Below are 16,621 nucleotides of genomic sequence, written 5' to 3'. Positions count from 1 at the left end.
GGGCTCAGAATACATGAGTGAATGTTGAAAAAGAAAACAAAGTTCGAGGAATGGAAAGTCAGATGGAACCCATGGTTAATACAAAAGCACTTTAAGCTGAAGACACCTGAGACTCAATAGATGTAGAAGAAAACCTGTCATGGAAGCCAATTCTCTCCTCTCCCTTTGCCCTATTAAGTTAGGTTGATAAAAAAGCCTTTAACTTTCACCATTTAACATGGTACTTACTTTTCTGGTTGGCTCCTGCTTGTGTATAAATAAACCGTTTCTCTCGTTCATCTCCTCCTTACTTCTGTGTGCCCTTTGGGAGGGACTCTGGATTATGGGGACCTGCTCTTTTCTCACCTTCTTTAGTGACATCTTTTGTCCATGGTGAAGTGCTTAAAACAAAAAGGCTCATTGGTTTTGGGTCAGATTTGGAACATGTAAACCTTTGGAGAACCCCTGGAGGTACAAGGGGGTTCAATACTGCTGGGAGAATTTACTTGTCCAAATACCTAACAAGATACAATTTGCATAGTTGTTTGTTTTTTTTTTTAAGATTCTTACCCTAAAACAAATACCCTATCTAAACCTCTTGGATGATCAAGTAGAAAGAAAAAAGAGAATCATGTCTGGCCTAAGAACTCTTCCTTAATAAAATGGAAGGACAGAATCAGATTCAGAGCAAAAAGTAAAATCCATTTATACCATCAACCATCCCACTCTTTTGTACACTGTCTTCATGTAATCTGCCAGATGGCGCCCTGGAGAAGGCCCTTTGCCCGGAACTCGTGCTCATTTTCAGAGCTCTGCCAAGCATGAGGTTGGTCCCCAGGGCCTGAGAGGGGCTACTTGTGAAATCTTCTCTGCTGAGACCCACCGGACTGAAGGGAACTGTGTGCTCTGAGGGAGAGAGAGCACACCAAGCCTCTGTGGAGGCATCTCTGACATCATTCCAAAGGCACACAGCTCTAACTGTGGGCATGGGAATTTTTGAGTGGCATCTTAGTTGGAAATCTCCTCCTGGATAGAAAGAAGCAGATTGAAGATGTTGCAATTGGATGGGCAGGTCGGCCTCTCGAATTTGTCGATGAGAAGGACACGCAATTCACTGCAGAATTAGGAACACCCATCCCTGCTCTGCTGACTTCATCTACAGAGAAACAGAGACGCGGCTCTAGGGGGAATTAAACACCCACCAACCCTTCTTACCGATGTCAACGTCCCCACTTTATTCTCCTTTCAGGTCTCTGCACAAAAACTGTGGCTCAGCCCCAAATATCACATAACCATCACCCTGAACCACTCTGTGTCTGTGTCCAACTCGAGCATTAAGGCCTGTTACCATTACTGTCAAATCGTGTCCCCCTTTCAGCCCGTCTCCCGCCAGCATCCCAGCCCAACCTCGGTGTCTCTCTCCAGGTCAGCAGCACTCTTCCCATTGGCTTCCCATCAGCTTACCTTGCCCTGCTTCCATTGCTTATTCCACATATATTACCCACAACGGTCTTATTAAATTATGAATCGGATCAAGCTGTTCTGCTTTGCAAAATAATCTCGTAATTTTCCATTGTATTCAGAAGGATATCCAGAGTCCCTACCAAGGCCCTGTGTGATCCGGTCCCTCACCCGTCTCTGCAGCCTCAGTTCTCACCGTTCTGCTCCAGCCCATCTTCAACGCCCAGATGGTCCCCACCAGGACAGCTGTGTTTGTAACTCCAAGTCTCGTACTTACACTTCTCCCGGCCTGGGAGGCTTTTCTTGTCTGTTACCTATGTGGCTTATTCTTTTGCTTCATTCAGGACTTTGTTCAAATTATTTTACCCTCAGAGTGGACTTACCTGACCACATTATTTAAAATAGCACCCACATATTTCCTATTCAATCATTTTCTCTCCTAATATGCTTTATGTTTCTTTCTGGCAATTATTAGAACCTGGCAGTACGTCATATATTTATTTGTTTACTGGTTTATTGTCTGTCATTCTTACTAGACCTATATTCATGGAACCACAAATAACTTTTAACCAGTAACTTTCAAAACGCCTTTAAATGAATTCTTTTTTAAGATGAGAATTTCAGATGCTTCCACGGGTTGCTTAGGGGAAAAAAGAGAAAGGATTCAGGTTGAACTAGGTTATTAAGGACCTGGGAGTTGGTTATTTATTTTATACATAGTAGTGTGTATCTGTTAATCCCAAACTCCTAATCTAGCAAAAGACCGAGCTGACTACTATTTTTAAAAGACATTTTTTTCTTTTTAAACTTGGGTTCTTTGAGATCTCTTTTCTTATTTGTTATTTTTCTTTTATTGTAAAGACTTTTTCTTATTATATTTTTACATTGAGGTACTGCGAATTGAACCCAGCATGTACTCTACCCCTTCAACTATACCATCCCCTCCAAAGACAATTATTTTTATACTTTGACAATACCATATTGAATTAAGATTTTTTGTTCCATTTTCCCTTCATAGAGTTTATAACTGAGGGAGAGAGTCAGAGGAAGCCCTGGGCCATCCTTTCCTTCTCAGCGGGTCACTACACAGCAGAGGAGCTTGGCTGTTTCCAGGCCCAGCTCACCTTTCTGCTCTGAGGGCCTACTCAGGCCACTTCTCTAAACAGCGGCATGTTAGAGCAGCAGAAAGCCAACTAGCGAGCAACAATGACAAAACTGACCCACCTGCAGTTGGACATCATCTGATCTGAAATGACCCTCTTAAAGCTCTTCTTCCTATTAGTGGATGGTTTTCAAAAATATTCCCAAGGAAATGAATCTCACTCTATTTTTCTGGATTTCTTGGGACTTCTATGACTTTAACTGCAGGCTTGATTTTCTGCAGAACATCTGTAGGGAAGCCAGGCAGTACATGTGAACAGACCCTGAAGGTCACGGCTGAGGCCTCCGGTCAAAACATCCTTGTTGTGCAGAGCGTACGTTCATGGGACCATTTTCATGACTGCTGTAATTAGTTCTCATCCAAGTGTCCCACCTAAAATGTTTCTAGATAGAAGGTGGTCTGACGCAGGTGAGCAGTGGGGATGTGGGATGCAGATGGCAGACAGACTGGAAGGAGTGAAGTGAAATGTTTCTTCAGGCTTCAGTTTGGAAGATTTCTGATTTTTATATGGACATTAAAGTTGGTCAGGCTGAAGCACCGTTTGTTCTAAGACGGGGTGATGTACACGTATCCCTACAACTTCTAAAAAATATGTTGAAGCTGGACGTGACAGCCTAGGGGACAGACAGCTTAGAGTGACACCTCCGTTCCAGGCTGCCTATGATCTTGGGCTCACAAAGAGGAAAAGTATACACATATTTTTCCTGTGTAGTTCTATGTGAAATTATTTTGACCCTTGCCGGATGGTGTAAGATCAGACATCATGTAGTCTTTCTTACATCGCAAAGACGACAATTCTTGATGAGTCAGCAGACTATTTCCGATGGCCCGGGGTCTGTGCCAGACATTAGCTGTCTAGACAAATACCACACAGCCCCCATCCCTCAAGGAGATCACAGTGTGTCATGGAAGAGACAAATTTAAATAGGTTTTCAAAACAATGTGTTAAGATTCACTTGGCATCATGATTACTGTATGTTCAGAGGGGCTTTTGCACTGCCTGGGGCAGGGTTCTAGAAGGTAGGGAAGGTGTCAGAGAGGAAATGCTTTCTGCACTGACATCTGAAGGATTCCAGCAAATCTGTAGACCAGGAGAGTGCGTGGTGGGGACGGGATTCTCAGCAGCTTGCGTGTCTCGTGCAGAGGTCTGGTCGTGTCTAACAGCACTTTGCAATTAGGGAAGGAAGGTCAGTGAGGCTAGAGGCTGTGAGGAACTAACGGAAGCTGAGGCTGTAAAAAAGCAGCAACTAGGTTATGAGAAGGTGTGACGTTAAATCAGAGAGCGGGGACTTCCTCACATACGCAGCGGGGAATTCTTTGGGGTTTTAAGGAGGAGAGTGACACAAATTTGTCATTAAAAGTGAGCAAAGTGGATTGTTCACTCTAAAGAACAGCACTGGGCAGACTAGCAAGGGGTGGGAATTAATGCAGTGGGGAACGAGGAGCAGGGACTTAGTTGGGGGACATTAAGGAATAGAATTGTAGTACTGACGGGGGTGAGGGAGTGGAAAAGTAAAGGAAAACCCCAGATGTTTGGCACGGAAAACAGAAGGGATAGTGATGCCGTTGTTTGAAAAAGTAAACCTAGGTCTGAGCGAGTGTAAATCCAAACATACAGAGCTTGAGATTTTTATGGGCTAATAAAATGGGAATGTCTAGTTGTCAATTATACGTATATTTCTGGGACTGAACTGAGATGCCCATGCTGGAAAAGATTTGACAGTTAATCAGTGGACAGAGAGCAGTTGAAGCCACGGGAATAAATGCCACCCACTGACAGTTTAACAAAGGAAAGGGAAGCAAGGCACTTCTGGTTCAGAAAATATGGCAGACCAGAAACTTGAAGACCCACTCACTAAAGACACATAAAAAAGTAGGACAAAATGCCGCCAATCTTTTCTTGTTTTTTTACAGGCACGTTTATTGTCATATGATTCCTGTACAGTAAAATACACATATTTCACATGTTCTATTTGATGAATTTGATAAATGTCTACACCCAGAAAACCATCACCACGATCAAGATAGCTAACATTTCCATCACTCCCCAAGACGGGCACTTTTTGAATCCCCATATTTATCCCTTCCCATCCCCTTCTCTCCCTGGGAACCGTAAGTTTGTTTCTCTATGTCTGTGGGTCTGTTTCTCTTTTGTAGTTAAATTCATTTGTGTCTTTTTTTAGATTCCACATATAAGTGAAATCATATGGCATTTTTCTCTTTTTCTGGCTTACTTCACTTAGAATGACTATCTCTACGTCCATCTATGTTACTGCAAATGACATTGTTTTGTTTTTTTTCATGGCTGAGTAGTATTCCATTGTATAAGTATACTACTACTGCTTTATCCAGCCAGCTGCTGATGGACATTTGTGTTGTTGCCATGTCCTGGCTATAATAAATAGTGCTGCTGTGAGCATTGAGGTGCATGTGACTTTTTGAATTAGAGTTTTCTTCTGACATATGTCCAGGTGTGGGAAGGCTGGATCATGAGTTAAGTCCATTTTCAGTTTTTAAAGGAACATCCACACTGTCTTCTCTAGTAACAATGCAGCCCATTTTGTGAAAGCAGAGCCATTCTCAGAAAGTAACGGGTATTTCTAGGGGCCAGATATGAAACACAGTGAATGTGGCCTGTTCAAAAATCAGAGGGCAGTCTGCCAGGGCTGGAGGAGAGTGACAAGGGAAGTGTGGTACAGGTAGGATTCAGACCACATGGGGACCTGACAGGCTGGGATAAGGAGCCTGGGCCTCCAGTCATTCCTTGGTAACCATGGGGCACTTGTTCCAGGACTCCCCCCAGACGTCAAAATCCATGGATGTTGACACCTCTTGTATAAAATGACATAGGACTTGCATGGGACTCATGTACATCCTCCCATCTACTTTTTCAATATATATACAAACTTTTTTTATTGAGATATAGTCATTTTACAACATTGTATCAAATTCCAGCATACAGCAGAAGTTTTCAGTTATACATGAATATACACGTATATTTGTTGTCACTTTCTCTTTTGCTGTGTCCTCCTGTGTACTTTAAATTATCTCTAGGTTACTTCTGGTATCTAATAAAACATGAATGCTATGTAAGTAGTTGCCAGTGTATGGCAAATTCAAGTGTTGCTTTTTGAAACTTTGTGTTTTTTCCCGAGTATTTTCAATCCACAGTTAGTTGAATCTGCTGGATAGGGAGCCCCTAGATACGGAGAACCCCCAAGCTCCTCCTTCCCACCTCCTAAATTTCCACTGCAAGCACTGAAGGGGTCCAAACATAGAAGAGCGCCATCTACCTGCTGGAAACCCTGAGGAATTCCGTCAGCGTATGTAGCGCAGGAGAGAAGGCTTAGGGCCAACTAGTGGGAAAGGAGGGCCTGCCTGGAGAGGAAGGAGGAAGGACCGCAGCTGAAGCCATCTCGTACTCTTACTGGAACTAGCTGATAGCAGTGAGGGACGCCGAGGAACTGGGGACACGGTGCATGGGGGGCGATCCTGGCCGCCAGGTGCAGGGTTCACATAGCTGGGACCCAGTTTGCAAGATCAAAATAACAAGGAGGGAGAGGGGCTGCCTCAGCCCCGGGATCCTGACAACGGCCACAGCGCCTTGACCCCAGCTAATGCGGCTCCCCTAGTAAGCCAGAAAAAGGAAACTCTGTGCCAAGATATTGCAGATTCCACCGCAGCCGCACGGATAACTAGATCTCTAAGCTGACAAAATGTAACCACCAGAAACAGGAATCTTTCCTTTTCTCTTCCTTTGGACCTTTGGACAGGGAGTCACACATCTTTAACTGGAACCACCTTTAAACCGATAGAGAGCTCACTTTTTCAGGAATAAGCATGGAGAAAAAGAGTGGGGTGATGGTTTAAGGCGGAAGTCAAAGTGGAAGCCCATGTGATAAATGGTAAAAACATGCTTATCAATGAATTCGAGTTATGGCAAAAAGAAGGAGGAAGGTTAAGGAAATCTCTATTAATATCCATTCAGCATACAAGACTAGCCAGCCATAAAAAGACAGCACCTTAAATTAAGAATTTTTTTTTTTTTTTTTTTTTTTTTTTGGTGATGAAAGACAATGCCTTAATTTAAAATAAGGTTTGGGCTATGAACAACACACTGAGAGTTGTTGATGAGGAGAACATAAATCTGCATATAGATATGAAAGTTTTCCAAGTCAACCGCTTGAAAAAAATTAGTCAATCTTGTGTCCAGTTGATTGGGAAATCCCGATAAGTAAATAACTCAAAAGTGGGAAACACATGGAATTAAATAGTGTTAGTGAGCAATGAAATCCAAGATGTTTATACCCATAGTTTCTTTGTTAATGTAACAAACTTAAAGCAACTGTCTAAAAAGTAACTGGAGCACACAAACACACACACGCACACACACACACACACACAGTTTGGAAGAGCAGAGAGGTAAAATATGCTAAATTTTTCATTATTGAGGAACAGGATCTAATAGAATATTTCATTTTTGATACTCTTATAGGAATACTGGTCCAATTTCATATAAAGTTACGAACTTAGAGATGATTTTTAAAAATTTAGAGAGAATTTTCATTAAGAGGTAATATAGCTTCCAAATCACTGAAGAGAAAATTAACAATAAAAAAATTAATTAATCCAGGTAATATGGAGTAACACTGACCATAATTACCACCCTACAATAAACCACAAAATGGATAAAATATATGAAGCAATGATTTTTAAGACACTTGAAAACGATCATCCACTAGGACCTTGTCCTGCCACCTCTATGCCAAGGCTGCTAGGCCTCCTACTGCCATCACCAATAATGTCCACCAAGAGGCGGCATTTCCTTCCTCTGCTCCTACTGCAGAGCCAGTCCTGAGCAGTCCTTTTCCAGGTTTTGGCAGGCAGCTCCCAGAAGTGCTCTCATAGGCCTTGGTCCCTTTTAGCCACCAGCAAAGGGATCAAGGATTATCAGTGAGCATCCTTCCTCATCCAAGACCTAGGAACCTATCTGACTTCTGAGCAGCCCTTCACTCTTGTCTGCTGTCTGGTACTCTCCGCCCAGCTTCCCGAATCCCCGGCTTGGGCAGCCTGTACGCTGGCCACAGCCCATCAGAATCTGTTCCCCCGCCAAGAGGCCACGCATGATCGTGAGCAGGGCTCCAGGCCTCTGGAACAGCGTGGCTTGGACTGCGTCCTGGTCCTGGGCTCGCTAGCTCCATGTCCTTGGTTGAGTCAGTTAACATCTCTAAGCTACAGTTTCCTCATCAGTGAAATGAAGACATAATCAATATGGAAAAAAAATCAGAATCTGAGGGGGACTAAATTTCTGGTGATTGAAGATTATTTTAATTTTGAATTATACAGCCAAGGACATCATACAATTTTTACTACTTCATAATTCTAAAGGACAGCTTCTACTATTAAAACTAATACATGCACGTACACACAAACACACGTGCAGACACACTGGCTCTGCTCCACATACATCCCCACGGGCACACACACATGGAGTCATGTAACACACACACACTCATAACATACACACAACCACACACGTTCTCAGGCGCACACACATACATAACATACAGAACCATATACATCCCCAGGCATGCGCATGCACACACACACAAACACAGTCATGTACCACACACGTCCCCAGGTGCGTGCATGAGTACACACACGTCTTACACACTTTGGCGTTATTCTAAATCAATTTACAATTGAGGGTCACAGTGTCCATTGTTTTATCCACTCAGAAGATCCTGACTTTGGAGCGTGAAGCAGGAACCCCTCCTCTCTGGAGATGGTCTTTACCACTTACAGTCTCAGTAGAGCCAACATAACTGCTCTGGACCTTTGGAAGTGCAGGGCCAGAGCATACCTGGGAGCTCACATCCTATACATGTAAACATGTTAAGTGCAGTAGGGTCTAATCTCCTGCCTTTACAAATATACATTCATTATAAGGGGGAAGGCCAGGTTCAAATTTAGAATTCCCAGACACAGGGGAGTCCGGCAAAGAAAGTGAGCGTGTGGGGAGAGCTGATTCCCAGTCTCTGATCACTAGCCTGACCGTTTTCTTCCCAATGCTGGGTCCATCCCTTGCCACAAGGGGCCTTGGATGTGCACAGGGGGACACACAGACCTCATGTCCGGGCTCTGCTCATACCCTCCATGCAAACAGCTATGCTTTGGCCTCTCTGTGGGTCCTAGGAATCTGAACTCCGGGGAGAGCTGATGCAGGCACTAGAAATGGGTCAGGGGCTGCTGAGACAGGGCATTTGTGGTCCTGGGTTTCTAGAGCACAGGGCGGAGCCAATGACCATGTCCCCTTGGCCCTGCTGACTCCACCCCATGGAGGGCATGGCCAGAGGAAGTGTCAGGGCCAGAGGGACCCTTTGTAGTGCAGGACCCAGGTCAGAGGGCCCCCTTGCCGGGGTCTAAGGGCAGAAGCCCCAAGGAAAGGTCTGAGGAGGCTGTAAGGTATCTTCATTCCCATTAATTAAAAAAAATAAAAGCATACCACAATCGTGGGTGGAAAGGTTTTGTTACAAGGGAAGGCACTTGACAAGGTCTGGCCATAGAGGGCTGGTAGGTTTGCCAGGTTGAGGAACCAAGATGCCGTTAGTCTCCACTGGGTCTAAACACCTCCTGAATTCCTCCGGGTGACACTGAAATGCAGTGAGACACGGAAACCTCTTAAGTTGTTAAAATCTTCATGGTGAACCATTCAACTCTCTCCTCATTCTTGGCTATGAAAGCACGATAAACACAGGCCAGAAACGCATCAGCCTGTTGGTTGGTTCACTATCCGCCTGGTGCTCCCTCTTGTAGGAGCTTTTATCACGTCACCCAGGGCTGACCCGGCTCAGGATTATAGCTGATTTTCAGCACGTGGCATCACTTGCTGGTGACACGAATCAGGCAAGTTAGCCACCTCCAAAACTCTGAGGCTCCTCCTGGGAGGAGCCTGCAGACCCCCAGTCTAGCCTCTGCACCACAATGCTCCTTAGTGCCACTCCCATCTTGCTGCCCTGGCCTCTAGCTCTGACCAGAACCTCGCTGGATTGTCGATAAATGTCACCCATATACCACGTCTAAGCTTGGGGTCCAGATGTGACCATGGTTCTTATTTACTTCCCATCGATTGATTGATCTTTGTGTAATCGTTTTGGCAGGAAGGCCATTACCACCCTCTTGAGGCTTCCTCGAGCCGCCTCTGTGTATAAATGTCCTAGCACCCCAGGGGATCGGGTCTGAATCCTGGAACTCAGACAAGATGGCACCTGGAGAGACAGGAATCCACTCTTGCCATGGCTTCTGCTGAGGCTCGGTGTGGCCATAAAAACGGATCCCACAAGCCCTGACGTCACTTGACTCGCTGCAGGGATGCTCCCACACTGCCCCGTTCCCCCCAGAGACTGAGGGCTTTCTGCTTGTTCCCGAAGGCCCCAGCCCCGTGGGGGCACCGGGTCCAGTGGAGCATCCAGCCTGGTTCCCCGCCAGCCCTTAGGGCCTTGGTGGGGACTGGAACATCAACTACCCTCCCCTTAGGGACCCGTTTGTCTTTTCCAGCCAACAGACCTAGGTCTTAAGCACTTTAACTCACCTGAGGGTGTTTTCCTCACTTCAGGGGCAGTGAGGACTGGGCTTCTTCACACTCCAAGAGCCCCCGGTCTGGATGCAGACAGTCTGGCTCTCCCCCCAGTCCTGCAGTTCCCGGCCACACCTGCTGCTGGTCACAGTCTGTGCTGTGTTCTCTTCCAGGACAAGAGGTGCATTCTGACCCCAACCTCGCCCCCACCAGCGGTGGCAGAGGCAGCGGACAGGCAGGTGAGCAGGGGCCTGAGACCATCTCCGAAAATCAGTGCCCCAGAGGCCGCTGGTGACTAGAGGGGCCACGGGGCAGAAGGCAGCATGGGATGGGAGGAAGAGGAAGGCTCAGGACAAGGAGATGAAAGGGGGAACAGATAGCACTGTGAAGACCTCGGCCATGAAAGGGAAGAAAAAAGAAAGTGACAGCTGTAGCGGTGTTGGCGTTAAAAGCTGCGGGCTTTTTCATTTAATTTTATTAAATACCATTACATATAGTGGCATATTTTTATTTGATTAAAGATTAGGTGCCATGTCATATAACAGGATACAGTATGTTATTATTTATTAAATAATACATAATAGTATATATACTACCATAATATGTTCTGTTTATTTATTATCAGATAGTATATAATACGTATGTAGGTATTTATATACATAATATATAATTCATGCATCTATATAATATATAATACATAACAATGTAGGATTATGATTAATATATTTTATAACAAGATTACATAAAAATAATGATGTAATATTACACATTGTATGCCTTGGTTCATGACACAATCTCACCTTAGGTGCCTTTGAGAAGTATTTATGTATTAAAATTAATATTATAAGAAACAGTTGTGAACCTATCACCCAGCATCAGAACAGGACTATTGACAGTGACATACTGTGTCCTAACCTGCACTTGGCCTCTTCTCACAGGAAGTAACTAGCATCCTGAATCCTGGCTTACCCTTGCCTTGTGTTACTTTCACACACACAACACTTAAGATCAGTTAAAACAAATGAACTGCAGGTACATGCAGCGAAGTGGATGAATCACACACTCTATGTTAAATTGAAACATAAGCCCTAGAAGGTAGGCGATAGTGTGCTATGCTTTTAACTGTGTATATATATGTCAACTAAACTCACTGAATTAAGAACTACAGCTAGAGTCCAGGTGGGAGAGGGACAGATAAAAGATGAGGTGAGAAGATTTGCTGCAGGTGAGCGAGTTCCTTTCCAGTGACATGTCATTCTCTCTGAAGCAGGAGGGAAGACCATCTGCTGGGAGTCAGGGAAGAGACAGAGGGAAGCTTAGAGGTGTGCAGAGAGCAGAGAATGTTGACACCACTGAGTGATAAGTGGGGAAATGTGCTCACTAGAGAAATCCTGGAGGATTGCCTGGCAGCGGCAACATGGTGGGCATTGATTTGTAGTCTTGGAAATCTGTGCTGGGAGAGCCTGCTGCCTGCAGGCTCAGAACAAGTAGAGCTGGGTGAACCGAGATGGAAGTCGGCCTGGTGAGGAACTGAAAAGGTCAAGGCTCAAGGGGGTTTTGTTTGTCATAAAGAGAGTGCTGAATGTGGATGCAGAGCTGGAAGGTGGGGTAGTGGAAGTAAGAGGAATGTGGACAGGCAGGAAAGCAGAGGAGTCAGTGCATGATGCCCCAGTGAGGGTGAAGGAGGGCCAGGGAGGCTGGTGGAGAAGAAGCTGGACGGCTAGAGGTGGGCACTTAAAGGAGAGAGGCTGGACCTGGGGTGGAGACACACCCGGGTATGAGCCCGTGGGTAGGGTGAATGGGGGGTGGCTGGCTCAGGCTGACGGTGAAGAAGACTCTAAAATGAACATACTGGGTGGTGGAGGGAGAATGAACTTTGACGTCTTGATGGTAGGAGGCGAGGCAATACAGAGCTGGTGGTCCAGGTGCTCTTGACTGAGGCAGATGAGCAGGGAGGCCAGGGTGGCAGGCACTGCTAGGAAAGGATCTGGGTTTTCCAGGTGCTCCCAGGAGAGTAGGAGCAATCATCTGAAAGGGGAAAGTGAGCACAAGGAGGCAAACCCAGGCTCCTTATCAAACGGGGGGTGTGAGGGGGCAAAGTGTCAACTCCAGAGATGGTGGGCCAGGAAGCAGGGACCACGGGTGAAGTGAGGGGACACTCAGAAAAGAGAGGGAGAAGAGTCTTCTGGGTGTAGGGGAAAGAGAGGCCCCAGGACAAAGTAGCACAGGGGCACAGTGATGAGGATGGACTGGCTCTATGGTGACACTGCAGGGCTGGCTGGATCTTTGTCCTGAGGGCTTAATTTGGGGAGGCTGCTGGCCTCAGGAGGACACCCCTCTCAGCAGCCTGGACAGACGCTCCCGTTCTTGAGAGCTGTGTGGCCAACACTGTTCTCGGAGGTGCTCTGCCTCCATCTTCTATCAGACTTTCCTGCCCAGCCCCCGTCCGCCAGCGAGGGAACCTGGGCCTTGCAGCTGTTTCCCGTGGAGGGAGACAGGCTCCTTGGAGAAGCAGGCTGATCTTACTTTTCTCCGTAACCCAGGTCCTAGCAAAGCTCCAGTGTGGCCCATTCAGAGGCTCAGATACTTAATAAATTAACTTAAAGCAGTAGAATAGCAGAGCTGGAGGAAGTGACCACTGAGCTCACAGAATTCACTGCCCACACCCCCATTCTACAGATGAGGAAACAGAGACCAAGCGGTGAAGCAGCCTTGGCCAAGGTCACGCTGCTCCTTAATGCTGGCCTGTGTCGGGCATGCCAAGTGATGAGCTGCAGTGAAAGGCCTGAGAGGGGGCTCTGGGGCCAGACAGCTTGGGTTCAAGTCCCAGGTCTGCCATTTACTAGCTGTGTGATTAATGACTGTCCTTCCTGTAAAGTGCCACCTCATTGGGTTGTCGTGAACACAGAGTTCCTGGAACAGCAGGACAGAGTTCTGTAAGGGTTTGCTGTTGCTTTGTTTACTATTATTATCACCAAATGAACCCTGAAATGAAGAACAAAGACAGCAAGAATTTTTATTTTAAAGGATTTTAAAATCCGATGATGAATGTTTGATTTAGTCTATTCAAGTCTGCATTTGACCCTTATTAACAACTACACAATGGATGACTTTTGAGGAAATGTTGCTTCATGTCTTTAATTCTCACTAACGACACAGGCTATTCAACAGGAAGCAGCTTTTTTCCAGGAAGAGGGACAAAATGTTAACAAAATCTCGGTACCTCTTGGTCCCCAGTGAATTGGTTGTGACCTGTCAACCCAACTCTGGGGAACTGCCCGCTCCTCCTGGGCTTGCTGCACTGCCCCGCGGCATCCAGGGGGCGCTGTACGCCCACACGAATCCAGTCTCTTGGTTCATATCTTTGCTTCAGATCCCTCAAGGACTGCCCATGCCCCAGGGCCCCATCTGCCCCGCCAGTCTCGCCTGCTGGACTCCAGGACACCATCCTGGGTCTCAACCATCCTCTCCTCCTATGCCCGCCCCACTACTCTTCACTTTGTCCTTCAAATGTGGGCTCCTGTGGCTCTCCACCCAGCAGGGGTCTCCCTGTCCTCCACCTCGGGTAACTGCATCGTCCTGCACGGTGCGGTGCGTAGCAAACCCATGTGGAGTCAGGAAGAATACAGAACAACAGGTGCTCAGAGGGGCTGCCTTTCCCACTGCAGGGGCCCTTGAGAGCTTTCTCCCGGCTGGTTATTCACAGGCGCTGAAGCTGTAGAATCTCGATCTCACCAATTTAAAGGGCATCATCACTAATTACAAAAGCAATCATTTTTTCAGTAGCAAAAGGACAAAAGACTTTGTGCCCCGCACTTCCAACTTTCTTCCTCTGCCTTCAGAGGTGATTCTCACTCTCTGGGCAAGGGTAGAAAGCAACACATAGAATATTATTTTTCAATGTTTTCTTTCCCACTATGAAGATTGCTTTCCCAGAACCGATGAAGGCAAGGATGGTTTGGCTTCCCTGCACTGAGGATTCAGAGACGCAGGGGGGGAGGGGAGTGGGGAGATAATTCAGCATTATTGAACCAAACCGAGACATTAAAAGTTTCTATTCTAAACAGAAAGAAAGCAGGATGCTATACAAACGGGAAACCATAGTTGGAAATGCAATAACGAGTTACAAGACAATAAACATGAAGATGGAAAAAAGAAAAAGTACATCAAAATACAAAAAGGTGGTAATGGGAGACGGTAGCATGAAAAGATAGATTTTTTTCTCTTTCTTTCTTTTTTTTTTCTCATTATTCTTAGGATGTGTTGGAGCCTACGTGATTATCAGTCTAAAGGAAATAGATATAGTAATGAGTTGATATACTTGAAAAAATAGATAACCACAAATCGAAAGCATACAATAGAGTCGCAAAAAAAAAAAAAAAAAAGAAACAAGCTCAAAATTGCTTAAAGACTTAAACATTAGACAAGACGCTATAAATCTCTCAGAAGAAAACATAGGCAAAATATTATTTGATATATATCTCACCAATGTTTTCCTAGGGCAATACACCCAAGCAACAGAAATAAAATACAAAATAAACAAATGGGACCTAATTACACTTATCAGCTTTTTCACAGCAACAGAAACCATAAGCAAAACAAAAAGACAACCTATGGAATGGGAGAAAATTTTTGCAAAAGATGAGACTGAACATGGCTTAAATTCTAGACTATATAAATAGTTCATACAACTTAATAAGAAAAAAAAATAAACAACCCAATCCAAAAATGGGCAGAACAACTAAACAAGCAATTCTCCAATGAAGATATACAAATGGCCAATAGGAATATGAAAAAAGGTTCAATATTGCTAATTATCAGAGAAATGCAAATCAAAACTACAATAAGTTATCATCTCACACTAGTCAGAATGGCCACCATTCAAACATCCACAAACCACAAATGCTGGAGAGGCTGTGGAGAAAAGGGAACCCTCCTACATTGTTGGTGGGAATGTAGTTTGGTGCAGCCACTGTGGAAAAGAGTATGGTGAGTCCTCAAAAGACTAAAAAAAGACTTATCATTTGATCCAGCAATCCCATTCCTGGGCATATATCCAGAGGGAGCCTTAATTCCAAAATATACCTGCACCCCAATGTTCACAGCAGCATTGCTTACAATGGCCAAGACATAGAAACAAACTAAACACCCACAGACAGATGATTGGATAAAGATGTAGAATTTAGATATAGAAGAATATTACTCAGTCATAACAAAGAAGGAAATAATGCCATTTACATCAACATGGATGGACCTGGAGATTATCACACTAAAGTGAAATAACTCAGAGAAAGACAAGTATCATATGATATCACTTGTATGTGGAATTTTTAAAAATGATACAAATGAACTTATTTACAAAACAAAAACACACTCACAGACTTAGAAAACTAACAGGAGTTTGGGATTAACAATTACAAACTACTATATGTAAAATAGACAAACAACAAAGATTCACTGCAGAACACAGGGGAAAATATTCAGTATCTTGCAACCTTTAATGGAAAAGAACCTGAAAAAGAATAGACTATGTATATGTACAATTGAATCGCTATGCTGTATACCTGAAACTAACAAAACAGCTGTATATCTGAAACTAACAAAACATTGTAAATCAACCACATTTCAATTAAAGAAAAAGATAAGTTCTAAATACCTTTATTCAAAGAAAATCTTCAACTCTTACCTCTTACGGAAAGTAAAATGGGAAGCTTGAGCAGGACCAAATTATACTGAATGAGAGGTTACATACCTTCTCCAGCACGTGGCCCATGCTACACACACATCGTGTTTTCCTTCAGGTAAGAATGGCCCTTACTGCCCAGGGAGCGAGTCCTCCTTAGACAAGGCCTGTATGGCAGTGGCCTTCTTGTCACCGCTCCATCTCACCAGGAGGCCAGGATTTTCAGAGCGGAGGGAACAGATATCTCATACACTTCAGATCTATTTCCTGAGAAAAACTATGGAAAGAACAAATTCACCTGCAGTGCGGGAAACATGAGCAGGACCCCTTAGCAGACCGACAAGCCCGAAGCAAGATGGCCTGATGTTCACATCAGAACCAGAACAACAACCGTCTGGCCCCAGTTAAACGATCACCATCTCCCCTGCAATGAACGGTTGGTACTCAGTGTCAGGGATGTTTCTGTTGAGACTTGAGAGATCAAAAATGTCAGACCAGGGAATCCAGACCTGGTGGATGTCCAGGCTCTGCCAATGGTAGAGGCGGCCCCAAGGGGGTATCACCAGCACCGATTCCTCCATTTTCAGCAGGGTCTTCAGGAGGAAGGCGATGTGGATACAGACGCTCCTATGGAGGCTGAAGCCCTCTGGAGGGTTGACGTCACACAGAAGGTACCTGGCAGGGAGCAAAGGAGAGCGGGTCTTCAGGGCCAAGCCTCTGCACAGGAATCCCGGCTTAGATAGAACAGATACAACGGGAA

This window comes from Camelus dromedarius, chromosome 11 (assembly GCF_036321535.1).
Source record: "Camelus dromedarius isolate mCamDro1 chromosome 11, mCamDro1.pat, whole genome shotgun sequence".
Lineage (NCBI taxonomy): Eukaryota > Metazoa > Chordata > Mammalia > Artiodactyla > Camelidae > Camelus > Camelus dromedarius.
The sequence above is the reverse complement of the archived record's forward strand: the minus strand, read 5'-3'. Positions refer to the sequence as shown.